General features: G+C 42.7%; 1 pseudogene; it reads right to left on the reverse strand.

Moving 5' to 3' along the window:
- Nucleotides 1-1,084: 1,084 nt before the first annotated feature.
- LOC124656804 lies at nt 1,085-6,021 on the reverse strand (annotated as a pseudogene).
- Between the last annotated feature and the right edge of the window lie 10,537 nt (nt 6,022-16,558).

Raw genomic sequence — 16,558 nt, forward strand, 5'->3', positions numbered from 1 at the left:
CAAATGGTGTGCCACCATTTTCTTCCATTCGAGCTTTTAGTTCAGCGAGGAGCTTCAGCAATGAGCAGCGGCTGCAAGCGGTCTTCCTCATTTTCTCCAACCTCTTCGCGGGCGTCTCCATTCCTCCGATGGTGGTGGCCTGGTGGGTAGTGCAAACTCTAGAGCTTGTAGCTAAGACATTTGAACTATTGGTAGATTTGAGTAGAGGATGGGCTAGATCAGTATGCTAGCTTCTACACTGCGCATTTCTTGCCGATGTTGATTTAAAAGATTTTCATTGCCGTAAAGTCCTTGGTATGAGGGTTGGTATGAGAATTCTGAGAGGTGAGAGCAGTGATTTTTCATGTGATATTTTGTTTTCTTACCATTTACAGTATATACAATGATACTCCACTGCTAGCAGGATATATTTTTGTTTTAGCTAGTTTTTATATAGAACGATACTCGTTACTAGCAAGACATAAATGCGAGGCACGCCACAAAATTTAGTAACACGTAGCATATCTGCTGATTAAAATAAAAATAAAGAGGGAGAGAAATCCTTGCATCCTCGAGCATTGCCTGTACTCCAACTCCAAGAACCACGGCAGAGGCGGATATAGGCACGAGCTATTGGCGTGGAGCAAAAATTACATAAAAGCTCCAAATGCAAAGGATGCATCTCTAACCTTGGTTCTGGCCTTCACCACAATCAAGTTGGTCATTTCTCATCTCATTATCATACTAACATGCCCCCACGGTGTTGAGTTCAATTGGATTACCTAAATCAGAGTAAATAAGAAAACGGTTCCTTTTGTTTTTATTTAGTGTTACTTCTCAATATTTTTATACTAGTAACATTACAGATTTGTTTGTGTGTCCTACTACTTGCAACAACGCTGGTCGGGCCGTCAATTTCTGGGAACAAGCAAAGATTCAAACATATCAAGCAGACTATGAAGCATATACAACATAAGAATCTTCCGACAAACAGCCTGCATTCCTAACGTGACCACTAGGTGTGATATACTTATCGATGCTGTATCTTGGTCAACACTTGAATAAATTCCAAGACTTCTTCCACTGTAGTATCATTACCATGAATTCATGATAACCAGGAGAACGCAGTGCCCACTTTGACACTCAACTGCAGCTCAGACGTAGCCACAAGAAAGAATGGCTGAGCGTCGCCAATATCTTCAAAATCATCCACCACCCTGAGCAACGACTGTGGAAGCACATACAGAACGTCAGTAGCTCAGTTAGCAGCTGACCTGACATGGCCTCAGTCTTTTCATGATCCGGTTTCGGCTTTCTTAATCTCAAATATCAGCTTCGTCCACAACCAGAGGAGGAACTCTTCTGCAGAATGGTCCATAAGAGATGCAAGGGCCTCCAACATTCCCGGTGCCTCAACATGCTCCTTGGTGGATGCGACAACATACTCCACGAACTCTGGTATTTCCTCGCCAAAAATTTCAGTGGTCTTCTCTGAAATCCAAGGCCTCATCTTCTCATGCAATCCATGCTGCAGAAAATAGTATTTGATGTCATAAGAATGTGATGGGAGCTAATATCGTAAAAGCATCGCCTGAAGGCAATAAATTGACTGGATCTCTTTTTGCGTTTACATAAATCAAACATCTTTTTCAAGCACTGAAATCTAAAATTTAATAAGATTGGATAAATATTTTTCACCTTATCATAAATTGCCCAATCAACATCATAAGCAAACAGTTCTTCCTTCGTCTTAGGCACAGCAGCAAGCAGCTGTTTTGCATCCAAAGTTTCCTCGTTCCCTGACTTGGATGGAGCTTGCAATTGTAAACCCACCTTCTCTCCTGGGGCAACGCTGTCCTGCTTATCCGAGACTAGACCTGGTACAGATACAATGCCCGTTTCTTCATCACTGCTCTTATGAAACTCATCACCTGTCCAATGAAGCAAAAACAAATTCAGGTTCAAGATATAACTAGAATATGGAGAACATATTGTAATTAGAAAGCAAAAAAAATACACTCACTTTCCATATGCTGACGTTTCCTCTTGTGATCAACTGTAGGTTCCCAGTCCATAGGGATATGCATTGATGAGACTGCATCAATTTGCAGAGAAGACATTCCATCTTCAGACAGTTCCCCATCTTCCCTAATTTGCAGCAAAGACTCTCCATCTTCAGACACTTCCCCATCTTCCCTAATTTGCAGAGAAGACTCTCCATCTTCAGACACTTCCCCATCTTCCCTAACTTGCAATTTACTCTTCATTCTGTCTTCAATCATAAAACGGATCTTTTGCATAGCATCCTTGTCAGCGTCAGAATATTCTTCTGTGTCATACCGACATCTTTTTGTTTTCCCTTGACTGCTCATCTGCCCACCAACAACAGCTCCCATTTCCGTTAAATCTGGAATAGCTCTTGACGAGTCATTTCCATTGTCAGCTAAACATACCATTCCATCCATTGTTTCAGTTTCTGCTTCTCTGGCATTCTGTTCTGTGGTATTCTCCCCTAATTTCGTGGCTTCGTTGACATTAAGCTATTTTAGCAAAATAAAACAAGCATATATGAGAACAAAATAAGCATTTCACTGGACTGAGAACCCAAGGAAAGAAAAACCATTGCAAATCAAAGCTTCAAAAGGAAATTTAAAATGCTCCTGCAAACAAAGCAAAACGGGGAAAAACTCACTTCTTCAAATACTTTGGCTTCACTGATGTATGATTTGGCAAAAAAAAAAAAGGTAACCAAATCTTCATAAACCAAAAAAAAAGGTACAAATGTTAAAACTTTGTAATACGAACCTACAAGTTCAGAGTTGCTTTCAAGTATTATAACATTAATGGTAAGCAATTTTACAAGGTTAAGACTTCCTTTTAAAGACAGCTCGCTGAACTCAATCATTCAGCAGCACTAAGATGGTTTCATATATCACCGACTTCAAGTATTATATGATCTACTACACAACAATTGTTTTAACAAACACTACAGAAGAATAGAGACATCACTACTAGTTCTGGGCTTCTGGCAACAATCCTACTTTAGTAACATGCACAAGATACATATATGGTTCCCAAGTCCCAACACTTGAAAATTTCAAGAAATCATTACTGTGATCACTATAAATTACTTAACTAAATGAAACCTTGCATCAACTCCACAAGTTTTGAAGCCAATTCAGCTTAAGTCCTTAATTTTCACGCAGATCACCACCCTTATGTTAGGTGCACTTATAGAAATACCACTCGGCTCTCCGTCCATTTAACAGTTATAAGTGCGGTATCAAATAACAAAAATACCCCTAGGGCCCCACATGTCAGAATCATCTCTGCATTCACTGCCACATGGGCCCATCTTCCAGACCTTCTGCCTCTAGAGAGGAGCATCAAGCCGCTCCCCACTACTCCACCCGAATTCCCCAAGTCACCAGGGCTCCCCTGCCCCCACATAGCTGTGGGCCTATTTTCCCCAAGTTACCATGGCTCCCCTGCCCCCAAGTCACCATGCATATCTACAAATTGAGATATATGATGCACTAACAAATCATTATTATACCCCCATCATGATAATAATAACTCGAACAAGGGTTAACTTCATTCCAGGAAATCATATATCCTAATCTATATATTTATCAGTAAATGTTGCAAGCATAAATAGCAGGCAGATGCATCCGAGTACATACCACCAGTTCTTGACCATCAATGGTCAGTTTGTTGAGCAACTGCCTTGCACGAAGACCGCCTTCCGCAGAATCAAATTCACAAAAGCCAAACGCAGTACGAGTTCCATCCGGGTTTCTGACTGGATTCCAACTTTTTACAACCCCACAGACCTGTAGCAAAAAAGATGGAAATACATATTACTTTCTACTCAACTGATCCAAAGAATATGGCATCTAATGCCTCCCAAACTTTCCTTCTATACGCTCAAATTAACTACTTTTATCCATGATAAATATCCTATAGCATGCTTTGACATAACCTAAACGGTCTTCCAAGGTCAGTTGAACCCACAACCTTATTCTAGTGATACCATCCTAAGAGATCATCTTATGAACAAAGGAAGTACTATAAGTTAATAAGAGGCAAAACAACAATACCTGAAGAAGAGAAAGAACAAAATCACGGTCCACTGTTGGCGCAATCTTGCCAACAAATACTATAAACTGTGGTTCATCAGCTGGAGCAACAGGTGCGAAAACGGTAGGTGGTCTGGACACGGCTACAGGGCCAGATGTTCCATCAATTACTGCTGGCCGTTGATGTGAGAAAACACCAATGGGAGGATATATGGGTCTTGGAGGGAAGCCTAGAGGCTGTTGGTAGACAGGATACTGCGTGATATACCTAGGGTGTACTGTAGACAAAGAAAAACAGAAAATTCCTTCTGCCATATTAGTAAGCCTTCAGTAATTCAAACCCGTAATGCAACTAATGCTATCCTTACAAACAAATCAAGCTAGCGACCAAACAAAAACAAAAACAACCTATAGTTAGGAAAGTATGAATAGGTTCAAGAAACAAGAGAAAATAATAAGATCATTCAGCTGAGACATGCAAGTAATTTCAGGCAGAATAGCCTGAGAAAAATCTGTACTTCTCCAATCAAGAGGACGAGTTAAGCTGGTCATTACTCTCACCTTCCCTTTGAGCAGAAGGGTGCATTGGTAGGTTTAATTGCAAAATTTAGAGATATTGTACATAAGTGGAAATTTATAGTAAATTACCAAGTATAAAAAATACTTATATGCATATCTTGCTATCAATACAAATAGTCAGAATGACATTTACGCAAAACAAAATATATAATAACTTTCAAGTTGGCAGATTTCTGCAGCCTAGAGGCAAATCTAGGTAGATATACAAATTATTAGCTAACCGAACTCAATAGGTTTGTAGTGCTTATTTGCAAAACTCAGTGAGATCGTGGCATCGTGCTACCATAACCAATGCATACCATACGATCGCTTCAAGATCTGTTTAGCTATCAATGGCTTATTAAAATGGCTGGGGTGACTTGAACATAAAAATGGAAATGATATAGCACGGACCTAAGGAATGTTACTTTGAAGTTTGCAGGTATCCGCGGTAGGATGATGTACATATACACAATATTATTTAAATAACATGCATCATTTTATATTCATATATACACAATATTATGCATGCTAATTCAGTAAGCAAAGTAAGCCGACAGTATGTAATAATTAGACCACTCAAAGGATGTGCACTGCATTTGATTAAATGTAAAATAAGCATTACCAAACAACAACAAGGGTATCTCAAACAAAAAAAAAACAAGGTCGTGAAAACACACCAAAGGTCGTGTACAATCATTAGATCTTCTGAAACAAACACGAGGCTCTGCTTTCGTGTAGGGAAGTGTGTCCCGGCACAACCAAATACTGTCACAGAGAAGCAGTCAGCCATAGGTAAACGGGGTAATAATAATAATAAATTGCAGCCAATTTTATTTTAAAATCTAACACCGAATCTGAATCTGTGGTCCCCTCTGACTTATCTAATCCAACATAATAATTCCAAAAGTTGACAAGAGCAATCTTAACATGATGAGAGAGACCGGTTGCAAAACCCGCAAGGGATTTTCTTTTCCACAGAAAAAAGATCAACAATTACCTGTTCTTCGATCTAATTCAAGTCATGCGCTGTTTCAAAAAAAAGAAAAAGATCAACAATTTTCATTGCAGTAACTAAACAAACGTACTTACCGTAGGGGTTGAATGGGGGGCCTGGGAATGGAATGAATCCACCCGGCGGCGGTGGCCGAGGCAGGTATGCGTGAGGACCGTGGAAAGCGGCGGGCGGGAATACCGGGGGCCGTCTCATTTGGTAGAAGGACGCCGGGTACGGCGCCGGCGGCGGAACGGCGAAAGGTCGGAAGCGACCATCGAACGGAAGAATAGGGTGCCTGGGTGCGGGGCCGGCGGCGTTGATCTGCGCATTGTACACGGGGGCGGGGCCGGCGACGGTGGCGCTGGGCTGGGCGGCGGAGGCGCTGTGCGGGGCGTTTGGGCGCGGCATGCCGGCCACTGCGCCGGAGGAAGATGAGAAGCAGGCGGCAGAAGAAAATTGAGGCCCTGAGACCTCCAAGAGAAGAATCTGAGCCGCCGAGGGAAGAAATCGTGGCCAATTTAAACCTAAACCTCGCTAGGGTTTCCCCATTTGCCTGCCCGATTTCAAATGGGCCAACGGCGATTAGCCGGGGCCGGCTACCGCGTTTGGAGCGGCCGATCGAGGTTACCGCGTTTTGGCTGGCGGGTTGAGGTGTTGGCGTTTACGCTTTCTTCCCTCGGTGGCGTAGATTCTTCTCTTGGAGGTCTCAGTTCCTAAATTTTCTTCTGCCGGCTGCCTCTCATCTTCCTCCGACGCAGTGTCCGGCATGTCACGCCCAAACGCCCCGCCCTGCGGCTCCGCCGCCCAACCCAACGCCACCGTCGCCGCCAACGGCTGCCGTTTCTCTTTCCCCGACACAGCGGTCGACATGTCATGCCTACCGCCGCCTAGGTCTACGCTTCCGCCGCCCAACCTACACGCACAAGCACTGCCACCCCACACTTAGTATGTGGCATGTCATGTCGCATGTGGCTTTCGCGTACATGCAAGTTGGGTAGACTCACTCCATACCCAATCACTACCCCCTCCCTCCAAGACCTTCCTCACAAGGTTTTCTAAGACTATGGGTACTCCAAATCCGTATATGATGCATGGATAAGTTTTAGAGGGCGGCTGTGATTTCTACTGTGGGTTGCTGGTCTTTATATAGAGAGAGCGATATTCAGTTTTTATCAAGAAATTAATGCACGCGGATAGGTGACCATATCCTCCGCGTCATCGGGATGCGTTGGCCGGATATCATTGGTCAAAATTTTGGTAGTGAATCTAGATACAATCTCCTTGGTTGACCATTGTAACACGGCACTCACAAGATCACGATAGCACGTGCTTGTTTTGTTCGCGAGACAAGGCTTATAACATTTTACCTGTCATGATTTTCGGATATGTGTGTTAACTAATCGTATTTGACATGATCGTATAGGATCATTGTATAAGATATGCATGATTTGGTGTAATCAAGATGGTTATGAACTACCATATCCGTAAAGATTTGTTTAGGTTGTGACTTGACCTATAAGTCCTCGGTGACATATATCTCTCTGCCAAAGGGGGAAATCACGGCAAACACGGAGGGTTTCAAACTATGAGTTTACTTACCACCATAAATACGGTTTGTCATACTTGAAAATTCATATGGTTTATGTGGTTTATGTGATAGATACCCAACTTTTTGTTGAGTTTCAATCTAATATTTTGGGTTAGCTAGTCCTTAGCCTTGAACTAACCTGGCAAAGTTAGCAATGGACAAGATATACCAGAATCTATATTAACTAGGTAAATACTCATGCATTAATTTGTAAAAAATCTTCATGATTGTGTAGGAAAAAAAGATCGGGTATAGAAGTTTCTTTTACATAAAAGGCACAAAGTATCTGCCTTTAAATTAATAGAGACCGAGGTTTTAAATAGCGCACTATTTCTTCACAAATGGCACGCTATAGCATACCCGGAGGGTCAGCGCTAAAGTTTATTATTTTTTCTCGCTATCACACTATTTGTGAATAGCATGCTATATCGCGCAAAAACTTCGTAACATTATCGCGTTATTTTTTCAGCCTATTGGCCCAAAGGCATAAGCTTTGTTCCTTAAGAAAATAAAGGTTTATTTCTCTTTGTCGTGTTGATGAACTATAAGCTATTGGTTACTCCTTGTAAAATGTTGATGTTGGGCTTCTAAAAGATTGAAAAACTTTTGTTTGTATGTGGTTATGTATGTATGGTCCTTCACTTTGGACTATATCATTGTTTTTTTTCTGAAATCCTTCATTGTAGGTTATATCTAATATATCTTTTTAAAACACTATCTGAAATATAGCTGTTACATGATATAGTTTGCGTTTGGGAGAGGCCGCCACGATTTCATATACCACACTATTTTAAAAACCTTGATAGAGACCCAACAACGAACTAAGCCACAACAATACACTGATGATGTCACCTTGACATTAAACAACAACACGAGGATGAAACAGGACCAAAAGAAAAAGGAAGTATCCCTGCTGGGCCTTTTGATCAAAAACAAATCCAAAACAGGATCTGACCATCTGGGCCTTTTGATCAGAGGGTCAAAAAAATCCAAAAAAAGGAAGATTTTCAATTGGGGCTGCATCTGGCCATCTGGGACTTCGAACTATTCCTGATGGACGCCTTTTAACTCGTACAATTTCAGCCCACTCCAAAACAGGAAAGTCCTATGCTTCACAAAAAAATACAAAAACAAGGAGATTCAACATATAAGTTTGTTTATGTAAAAATAAAGGTTTAATTTATCCGTTTGCGATAGCTCAGAGCGAAATACATTTTTTATTGTCTGCAAAATAATCAAGATATCACATGTTTCTTGTACGGGGAGGCTGACATCGGGACCCATGAGTCAGAAGCGTTGTCAAAGTTTTAAAGGCGGCAGGGGATCGAAAGAAAAAATAAACCAAAACTCAGTTGGTAAAAGAATCGAAGAAAAGAAACATTTATCGTTCTGAGAGGATGACATGAGGGACCCATGAGGCAACAGCATCCTCAACCTTTCCAAGGCGGCACGGGATCCAAAAAAAGGCAAAATAGCCAGAAATTAGGGGTCAAAATAACTCCAAGAAAGGAAAGGTTTATCGTTCATAGAGACTGACATGTGGGACCCATGAGCCAGCAGAGTCCTCCACGTTTCAAAGGCGGCAGGGGATCAAAAGAAAAAAGAAGTAGCTAGAAATTAGGGGTAAAAAATAACTCCAAGAAAGGAAACTTTTATTGTTCTTAGAGGATGACATGCGGGACCCATGAGCCAGCAGCTTCGTCAACGTTTCAAAGGCGGCATGAGGTCAAAAGAAAAAGGCAAGTGACCAAATATCAGGAGCCAAAAATAATCCAAGAAAAGAAACTTTATTGTACATAGAGGATGACATGCGGGTCCCATTTTGCAGCAGCGGTCCCAACGTTTCAAACGCGGCTTGAGATCAAAAGAAAAAGAAAGTAGCCAAAAATTAGGGTGTAAAAAAAATTCCAACAAAAGAAAGTTGATTGTACATGATGACATGCGGGTCCCATGAGTCAGCAGCTTACTCAACGTTTTCAAGGCGGCAGGGGATCAAAAGAAAAAGAAAATAGCCAAAAATCAGAGGGTGAAAAAAATTCCAAGAAAAGAAACTTTAATAGTACATAGAGGATGACATGCGAGTCCCATGAGCCAGCAGGTTCCTCAACGTTTCAAAGGAGGCATGAGATCGAAAGAAAAAAAGGCAAGTGACCAAATATCAGGAGCCAAAAATAATCGAAGAAAAGAAACTTTTATTGTTCATAGAGGATGATATGCGGGCCCATGAGGCAGCAGCATCCTCAACGTTTCCAAGGCGGCAGGGGATCAAAAGAAAAAGGAAATAGCCAAAAATTAGAGGGTGAAAAAAATCCAAGAAAAGAAACTTTTATTATACATAGAGGATGACATGCGGGTCCCATGAGCCAGTGATACGTCCCAAACGTATCTATAATTTTTTATGCTCCATGCTTGGTTTGTTACAATTCTTATATGTTTTATGTGCACTTTTCCACACTTTTTAGCATTTTCTGGAACTAATCTATTAACGCAGTACCGTAGTGCCAGTTCCTGTTTTCTACTGTTTTTGTGTTTCAGAAAAGTTGTACATGAAAGTTTCTCGGAATTGGACGAAACAAAAGCCCAGAGTCTTATTTTTCTGGGACGAAGACGGAGCCAGAAGGACACGCGCAGGAGAGCTGCCACGTGGCAGTACAAAGGGTAGGCGCAGCCCCACCCTTGGCCACGCCTGGCCCTTGCACTGGCGCCTCTTCGCCTCGTTTGCTCCGTCCTTCCGCTTATTTATTCCTCGTATCGGGAAAACCCCAGGAAAGAGAGCCTCCATCCACGAAAAGTTCCGACGCCGCCATCAACCGAAACCCTAGTTTGGGAGGGTTCTGCAGTCCATCCCGGCACCCTGCCGGAGAGGGAAATCACTGCCGAAGGCCTCTACATCGCCATGTCTTCATCCGAGGTGATGCGTGAGTAGTCCTCCACGGGACCATGGGTCCATAGCAGTAGCTAGATGGCTGTCCTCTCCTTGTTGTGCTTCATGTATAGATCTTGTGAGCTGCCTAACATGATCAAGACCATCTATTTTAATTGCTACATGTTGGTTTGATGTGGATCCAATTTATAGAGAGATTTCTTTGGTTGAGAGTATGTATTATGTTATTATGATCTTGCATGCTCTTCGTTTCTACTAGATGCTCTGGACAAGTAGATGCTAGCGACTCCAAGAGGGGGTATTTATGCTCAATAGTGGGTTCATACCTCTATTTAACCATGGGAAGTAACCTTGTTCTTTACAGTTGTAGATGTGTTGTTGCTACTAGGGAGAAAACAGCGGTGTTCTATTCAAGGGTAGTTTCATCGTTTACTTTACACACATTGCTTAAAGCGATAGTCTGTTGCTTGCAACTTAATACTGGATGGTGTCGCGGATGCAATCCTGAAGGTGGATTATTAATCATAGATGCAGTTGGATTACGGTCTATGTATATTGTTGTAATGCCCGCATACTTTCATAGCATGTATTCTGCACCAACCATTAGCGTAGAATCTCTGTTTGTCAATTGCCCATCTGTAATTTGTTTACCCAGCATATTTATTTTATTGGGGAGGCGCCTCTAGTGAACTGTGGACCCCGGTCCTTCTTCTTTTAATTGCAATCTTCTACGGCATTTTCCTGTTCTGTTTTCTGCAAAAAAAATCTTCTTCCACACGGTTCGTTTAATCCTTTGTTTTCAGCAAAACCAGTGAGCTTGACAACCTCGCTGAAAGTTGGGGACAAAGTACTTGGTTGTTTGTGTGCAGGTCTCCACGTTGCTGCTCACGCCGGGAGTGCGCCCTGCAATGAGTTGGTTCGCAACACCTCGGGAGAGAACGTTTTTCTCCTACTGGTCGATAAACCTTGGCTTCTTACGGAGGGAAAATTTCCTGCTGTGCTCATCATACCTTCCTCTTGGGGTTCCACTCAACGTTGCGCATAAATTCTCCTTCATCAACTCCGCGCTCAGCAAATACTTTTTCTGGCGTCGTTGCCGGGGAATAATCAATACACTACATCAAGCCCCGTCAAGCACCATCAGGAATTTTCTGGCGCCGTTGCCGGGGAGAAAAGCATCTCTTCTGCGAGGGGAGTCTCTCACTCTCTACTCTTTTACTTTGTTATTGTTTTGCTTGCATATTTTATTTTTATCTTGTTTGCATTTTATATCGAAATCCAAAAAAAAATAGTATAGCTTTTATTTCTGTTGTTTGCATTATTTTTATTAAATGGCTACTCCTGAGAATACTAAGTTGTGTGATTTTACTAGCACCAACAACAATGATTTTATTTGCACACCCATTGCTCCACCTGCTCCTGAAGCAACTTTTTATGAGATTAAGCCTTCCTCGTTGAACCTTGCTATGAAAGAGCATTTTTCTGGTGTTAGTACTGATGATGCTTCTCACCTCAACAATTTTGTTGAGATATGTGAGATGCAAAAATATAAGGATGTAGATGGTGATATTATTAAGTTGAAATTGTTTCCTTTCTCATTAAGAGGTAGAGCTAAGGATTGGTTGCTATCTTTGCCTAGAAATACTATTAATTCTTGGGTTAAATGCAAAGATGCTTTTATTAGAAAATATTATCCTCCTGCTAAAATTATATCTTTGAGAAGTGATATTATGAAGTTTAGACAATTTGATACTGAGCATGTTGCCCAAGCTTTGGAAAGAATGAAATCTTTGGTTAAAAATTGTCCCACTCATGGACTGACTACTTGGATGATTATTCAAACCTTCTATGTAGGACTAAATTTTTCTTCAAGGACTTATTGGATTCAGCTGCTGGAGGCACTTTTATGTCTATGACCCTTGGGGCGGCTACAAAACTTCTAGACAATATGATGGTAAATTATTCGAAGTGGCATACCGAGAGATCTCCACAAGGTAAAAAGGTAAATTCTGTTGAGAAAACTTCTACTTTGAGTGATAAGATTGATGTTATTATGTCTATGCTTGCAAATAATAATGCTCCTATGGATCCAAACAATGTTCCTTTGGCCTCTTTGGTTGCTCAAGAAGAAAATGTAGATGTGAATTTTATTAAGAGCAACAATTTTAATAGGGATTTCTATTTTCGTGCCCTAAGGTCCTCAGTTGTACTCAGTTTTCCCCAGCTCCTTTGTTTTTCCTCAGTTTTCCCCAAGCCCTTGTCTGAAACCCGCAGAAAGAGCTCAGACGGTAGGATTCCCATTTAGTTGACCGTTCCGTGCTGACGTGTGGGGCCGCTTCGTGTGGGGCCGCGTCGCGTGGGGCTAGTAAAAAGGGACCGCGTGGGACAGGACGAGACCGCGTTTGGTTGTACGTGAGCAGGAGCTGGGTTCTGTCTCTCTCGGCCCAAATTGGCATTTTTAAGAGCACCTTTTCCCCCTCTTTCTCTCTATCTTTTTTCACCAAATTAGTATCAAATCTAGAGAAGCTTGCATTTCTGTCTTTCTTCAATTATTTGTGCCTTTTGGCCCTTGTTGTTTGCCCAATATGGCAGCAAATCTAGTACTCCCTCTGGTCCATATGTATGTAGTTAAATCTAGAAGCAAATCTCCAGGATAATGTACGATAAATTCACACAGTCATAGTAAATCGAGAAAACAAAGTAGGGCCAACAAAATATAGTAGAATAGGGATAGATAATAGGTATCTCTCCCTAGATAATAAGTTGCATACAACAGCCAACATAGTAACATGTTCGAGGTTCTTCACAGCACCATCATACTAACAACATAACAACAAGGGATCTCTAGCTAACAACAAAATAGAAGCTGCTTTGCAGCAGCAGCACACGTCCAGGACTCCGCCTACCCCATCTGGCTCTACCTCCACTTGTTGCTCCCCTTGGGCACCTTGGGCTTGATCGGAAGCATGCGCCCGGCGGAGATCTCCACCCGCTGCAAGTTGCGTAGGTGAATGCTGAGCGCCTTGTGCTTGGCGCCGAAGGAGTAGACGTTCACTGTCGCGCCGACCTTGGGGAAGATCTTTCCGATGTCCTCGGCATGCGTGAGGAGGCAGTTGAAGTCAGTGCCTCCAAGTCTCCTAGTGCAGAAGGGGAACCTGTAGACACCCTTGCGAAGTAGGAGATGTACTGGCCGACCTGCAGCCTCCGCAGCACCTGCCGAGTCTTGGTGTGCTGGTCCTCGTCGTCTCTACCGATGTCGCTGCCAGACACCTGATCCATATCAAACGGAAATTATGAGTGAATGAGTTGCAACGATGACTAACGTGCATGATAACAAAGTTAGGAAAAACAGAGGCAGCCTCAGTTAGAGTGGACACAATTATATATCTACAGGGACGGTGTTAGCGAACCAAAGCTCATGCACAACAGATTTGTACACATCAATGGTTCGTTGAACCCTCCCTGTAAAAATTTATGCCCAAAGATTCATCATAGGCAAAGAAACAGATTCCAGATCTAGATTTGAACACATTCCAGATTATTTGCAAAATTAAACGGTTGATATCTTTTGATTCGTGCATAAAATAACTGATTGAGATCCCATGATTACTTGCATAAATTAACTGATTAAGATCCCATTATTACTTGCATAAATTAACCAAACGGCCGAACCCCAAATCTTAAACGAAATCAAGAAGGGATCAAAACAAAATGGAATAAAATCGGCGCAAATATTAACCCAATATTCATCCATCTACAGATCGGCACTAATAGTTACTAGGGAACCAACAAAAATAGGGTTCCAAAAGGAATGGGGAACAAAAAAGGGAGAAAACCGTAGTTACCTCGTTCCATGGGTCGTCCATGCAGGTGTCGTAGGGGTTCGGGGGCGAGATGTACGGCACCTCCTCATAGGGGTCCCATCCCGGCGGTATCTGACCGCCACCGGCGGCAGCCTCCGATGCACCGGCGGCGGCGGCGACGACGGCCGTTGAGGGGACGGCGTCGAAGAGGGAGGCGTCGCGCTTGGAGCCGACGGCGTCGTGGACGATGGGATTTGCATTCTCCTTGTCCATCTCGCCGGCAGAGGAGAGGGAGAGGGTTTTTTTTGCTTTGGAGAAGATGATGGGACGTGAGAGGCGGCGTTGCGTGAGGGAGTGAAAGTGACAAAGATAGTTCGAGGAGGCGTCTATAAAGGCGAGGGGTGGTTTATGCGACCCGCGTCCTACGCGTCCACCATTGCACGTCTGCATGTCTTGGACTTCTGCAACGCGACACGCGTCCACGATTGCACGCCTTCGACTTCTGCACCGCGACCCGCGTCTACGCGTCAACAATTGCACATGTTCCACTTCTCCACCGCAACACGCGTACTCGAGTCTAACCCTGGAAATTTAGATATACTCAGGTATACCCTCGAGTCTTATACTAGATTTTTTGTGTGCTCAGTTTTCCCCTTGAGTGCTAATACTGGCTAGTGCAATATACTCAGTTTTACCCTCAAGTGGCTGGTCAACAGAGAGTCAACAAATGTGATTAACTAGTTAAATGAGTCATTTAATGTGCAAAAAATTCCGAAAAGAGTGGCACTTACTCACGGAGTCTTCTTACGCGACTTGCCACGTTGGGAACCATACCAATCATAGATAAATCAAGTTTTACCATAAAGTGCCACTTCTCAAATCACCTAGTAGCTATAAGATGCATGGCTTTCCACAATAAGCCCTTCCCAAAACAGCTTTCCGCAAAACATACTTTGTCTAAATGAGGCCACAATTCTCACACTCATGTATATTTGTATTGCAAATAGTTTGAGGTAGGCCAAGATGGGTTTCATTGTACAAAACACGCATTTTCCATTTTTTTAATCTCATATTTGAATCCCTTAGTCTGTTTACTACTCAGGTGCCCTTGGTTTCTTGATACTACTCAGTTTTGCCCTCTCCCTTCACAAATTCTCACAGACGTGCAACATTGCCCTGATTGGACTAGCCCATGTCACGCGGATCGTGCCCGCCGACCGTTGATCGTATGATCTAACGGGCAGGATAACCCCTCTCTCTCTTTGATCGGGGCCACCACCCTCTCTCTCTCTCTGTCGGCGGTTAGCTTCCACCCTCTAAGTATGCAAAAGGGCTATTTTCTGTATTATTTTTCACGCGCTAAAAATTATAAACTCTTTTAGGCATAACTTTTCACGTAAAAAATGATAAACCATCACCGATTTGTTGTAGCCATTACTTTTCACGCAAAAAATGATAAACCATCACCGATTTGTTGTAGCCATTAATTTTCACGTAAAAAATGATAAACCATCACCGATTTGTTGTAGCCATTAATTGTCACGCAAAAAATGATAAACCATCACCGATTTCTTGTATCCATTACTATTCACGCTAAAAATGATAAACGAAACAATCTATCTATCTACTTATGTTAACTTTCGAGGTTTTGACCTGAAAATCGAATGGGTATTATAAAGGGAAATAAAAGTTCAAAAAAATGTAAAAATGAAACAATCTACCTATCTTTGTATAGAAGATCGTCTGTATGATTTTTGAGGTCATTTAGAGAAGGTAGAAAAAATCCCTTTGGCATACATGATGCCATACCTATAACAACAAGGAATATCTAAAAGGGAAAGTTTCATAAAATTTGAAATTTAGGGTGAAAATGATGCCATACATGATGCTGTTTTTCGAGGTTTTGACCTGAAAATCAATTGGGTATTATAAAGGGAAATAAAAAGTTCGAAAAATGTAAAAATGAAACAATCTATCTATCTATGTATAGAAGATCATCTGTATGAAATTTGAGGTCATTTAGAGAAGGTAGAAAAAATCACCTTGTTAGAAAAGCTGGTTTCAGTGAGACGAAACGGCATGCGCTTAAGCAAAGTGATTTTTTTCGAACATCTCCAAATGACCCCAAATTTGCCATACATGATACCATACGTGTAACAACAAGGAATATCTAAAAAGTTTCAAAAAAGTTTGCCGAAACGTATAGCTCTATCAAAAAGAACCTCACCATGGCGCTAGTATAATTTTTAGTTACAAACTTTTGTTACCTAAGAGCATCTCCACTCGTCCCCCCGAGGAGGCCCCCGGCGAGCGTTTTTTCCATCCGGACGGCGAAATTCGGCCCAGTCGCGCCCCCGGTTCCTCGTTTTCGTCCGGATTTGGGCCTAAATTCATCCGGCGATCCCACGCCACCCCCGGCCCCCCGGGGAGCTCTCGGGACTCCGGACGAGTGAAAAGCGGGGAAGGGCCCGATCCGTCGGTGACTCGACGCACGAACCCCACCGCCACGTCGCTCAAAATCTCCCCCACCCCTCGTATCTCTCTCGCCGCCGGCACCACCCCGCCGGCTTGTTGCCCGGATTGCGCCGCCCCTCCTTCCCCACCTGCCTATATTCCGCCGTGTTTGGACGACGGCCTATCCGGCTCGCTCTTCCGCCGGCCTGTTTTCCG

This window comes from Lolium rigidum, chromosome 5, assembly GCF_022539505.1.
Source record: "Lolium rigidum isolate FL_2022 chromosome 5, APGP_CSIRO_Lrig_0.1, whole genome shotgun sequence".
NCBI classification, from domain to species: Eukaryota; Viridiplantae; Streptophyta; class Magnoliopsida; order Poales; family Poaceae; genus Lolium; species Lolium rigidum.